Here is a 3,438-nt window from a genome sequence, read left to right on the forward strand (position 1 = left end):
AGAGGTTAGGTTGAAGAATTTTGTAGGTTAATTTTTCTTTTTTAATTAAATGTTCATTTCTTTATGGTTAAATTAGATGAAATAGATATTGTACGTTTGTGCTCAGTGATTATGAAAATGGTCTAAGACAAAAATTTATTTTTTTTTTGTTACTAATTTTACACGTTTACCTTAGGTGGACAGAATTGGTAGGACACCCTGTATATACACACGTATGAATGTATGTTGATTACGGTAATGGAGGCCGCGTGCCAGCTACGAATTGAACTTTCACTGAACGATTAAAAAACACCCGGCCATTTTGTACAATTGAGTCGAGCACGGACCCTTTTTAGGTTACTGTCTTCGTGTCTGGGATAGAAGTGCTGCCTTTTTTCAAATGCGTGTGCTGTTTCGTGTGAGAATAATGGGAGTTTTTCACCGTTGAAAGAATTTTTCCTACCGATATATTTTCATCGGTGTATTTGGGTAAATAATTGAAATTTTTGCAATGGAACAATTATTACCTATCGATTACCTTAGACAACAGAAAATTTTGAATATTTCCTACCTCTTTACATACTAATATGGAATATTATTAAGCCAGCGATGAAAATAGTTCAGTGACTTCAACGAAAGAGCAGAAAATATTCACTAAAACAGTCTCGTTCGATAAAATCCTCGTTCCACATACAACAAAGCAAAATTAAAATTCAAACCCTTTAAAAAAAAAAAAAGAACATCTCCCACTCTTAACTACAGAAACACTATAAAAAAAAACTCTTCATCGACGACAAAAACACCAGCTACACCAAAGGAGTTCAACGCTCGAGAAAAGAATAATTATAACCGAGAGTACACACACGGGACTCGCGCGGGTTCCCGAGCATCGAGCGGAAACGAAAAGGAGAAGAAGAGGACGTCCGCGAGACGCGTGTGCGGAAATCCAAGAATATTCGAAAGCCGAGTTTCCGCTCGTTACGTAACCGGAAAAAGCTTGGTCGCGATAAAAGTGCAGTAAAAGGAATCCAAGCTCGCTCGACGAGCGTACCGACGTCTCTGCCGCGTTAATTGTAATGGTATTAATTACGATAATGGAGACCTCCCCCCCTCTCTCTCTATCTGCCATCAACCAACCTCTCCGCCACTTACTCTCATACACCACCCCTATTTTGCCCCGTCCTCCAGTCTCTCCCCCTTCACCTCCTTGCCCCTACGGGAAGGTTTTCTTCTCATCCGTTCACGCGGAGTCAATTAAGTGGATATCTCAAACGAAAAATTCTAATAAGCCCGCGGAACGACTCGAGTACGGGCGAGCGCGCCTGGAGAATCGCTTCGGCACAGAAAGATCATTATTTTTCGTTCCCTTTTAGAACGGCCTGGCGTTAATTCCCCTCCGACTAGTTAGTTTTACGCGGAATTTAATGGCGTTTAACAGTCTCCGCTGTCGGTAGACTGTCATATCGCTGGCAATTTTTAAACAGCTTCTCTCTGGAGACGTTGTGTTCTCTGTTTTTTTGTGAACTGAGGAATATATAGAATTTTGAGAATATCGTGGGATTGTTGTTCTTTCGATTTTCAACCCTTTGATGACGATGAACTTATATACGAAACACTATGAACGCGACCAATAACTCGCATATTTTTAAGCAATAAAAGTAGCTGACTTTGCCATAAACTCGTACACCTACTTACTTATATCTCAAAGAAATCACTCTTTTCGCAAGTGTTTCGTACAACTTCGTACGCGAAATATCTTCCAACCCGAGAACATGAAATTCAACCCACCCAAAAATATCCCACAAGGATGCACAAAAGGAAAAACACAATTTCCCTCCTTCTTTTATCCTACGAACATTACCTACACGCGAAATATCTTCCAACTCGAAAACATGCAAATCAACTTGAACCAAAGAGGACCACCGAAAAACGTCACACAAGGATCCACAAAAAGAACCGAACACCGTTTCCCCTATCTCTCGACAAACCAAGTCGTAAATTCGCGAAACCACATCTCCGGTCGAATATTCCATCGGCGTGGCGGATAGTTCTCCGTCCCCGATAAAACCGTTCCCGCTACACAAAGATACTTCCGGCATCGATCTTCCCCTCCACCGCGTCGGTGTGTTCGTCATCGATATCATCGTGATCTTTCCTATCAATCTCGCCCTGCCAACCGTCGACTCGATACCCGAGTGCCACTCGAATCCCATCGGGAGGAGCTTGAATTCCCGTGGAACCTGCGGTGGAGGGTTGAAGAAGCAAGAGAGGAAGAAGAAAAGGGTGGAAGGGAGAAGAAGAAGAGGGACTTCCGAGAATTCCTACTTTCCCTTGCCGGGACGACGGAATGAAAAGAAGAAGGGAATCAGGGGGTGAGTGGCTGGAAAGTATATCCGAAAAGGCAAGTGGGAGGCTTTTGTCCGGACGAGAGCACGAAAAACTTTTGTTCCACTCTCGTCTCTACTACCCGTCTCTATGGTATCCCGGTTCGAGCAGTGTCAATCGGCATCTGTCGTCGTAGATTCCCCACTCCCTCTGTCGTGACTGGAACAATCGGAGAACGATTGTGATTCTTATTAATCGCTGCTTTGACGCTAATAGAGAAGGCGGGTGGTCCGAGGCGTGGATATACGGTTTTTGTACGGTGAAAGCCTCGATTCGAAGGTTCCTCTTTTTTGTTTCTGGGCATTTCGGTGATTGCTTCTCGGAGAAACGAGAATTGTAAAAGGGGTAGTTTCGAGAGGATTGAAGGTTGTATTGAAAAATTTATTAGATCGTCAGACTATTTTTTTTTTCTCGAGAAAAAGTGATCTTTTGAAGAATTTATCGAATCAAGAAACGCTCATTTTTACGTATACCTTTGGGAAAAATTAATTAATGAAGAAACAGCGTATTTTTGTTCTTTATTGCATCTGATTCAAGATTGAGAATTCTTATTGCGTTAATTGGAAAAATGCAAAGTTTCTCAATGAAAATATTCGAGAATATTCAGAAAAATTGATTTTAAGAGTAGTTACATCGTAAATACTTCCTCGTGCACCTTGACAATTTGCATACCTCGTTGAAAAAAACCAAAAATCCGACGAGCGGAAGTTGAAGTCACTTCGAAATGAAAACTCGATGTAAATACTCGCGATCTTTGCAATTTGGTTACCCATGGGTTAAGTGGTTATTCGGCGGTACTCGGCTGCGAAAAGCTCCGACGATTTTCCTTCGCTTCGCGAAATTAATTTTCCGAGTACCAGATTTCGAGCTTAGGTGGTCTCTTAATTGACAGAAATTATGCGGGTTTCCGATAAATCAAGAGGGTGCACTTTTCACAGGATGGCGAAGTTTGAACGTTCGACCCGCGCTGAATATTTATAATATGAATGGTCGTTCCCGTTGAAAAAAACTTGTAAACAGAAGTGGCGGTAGTAACCTGGCAACTTATCCTGGGAATTTTAATTAATGGACTTC

The sequence above is a fragment of the Habropoda laboriosa genome, unplaced genomic scaffold (assembly GCF_001263275.1).
Source record: "Habropoda laboriosa isolate 0110345459 unplaced genomic scaffold, ASM126327v1 scaffold87, whole genome shotgun sequence".
Taxonomy (NCBI): Eukaryota; Metazoa; Arthropoda; class Insecta; order Hymenoptera; family Apidae; genus Habropoda; species Habropoda laboriosa.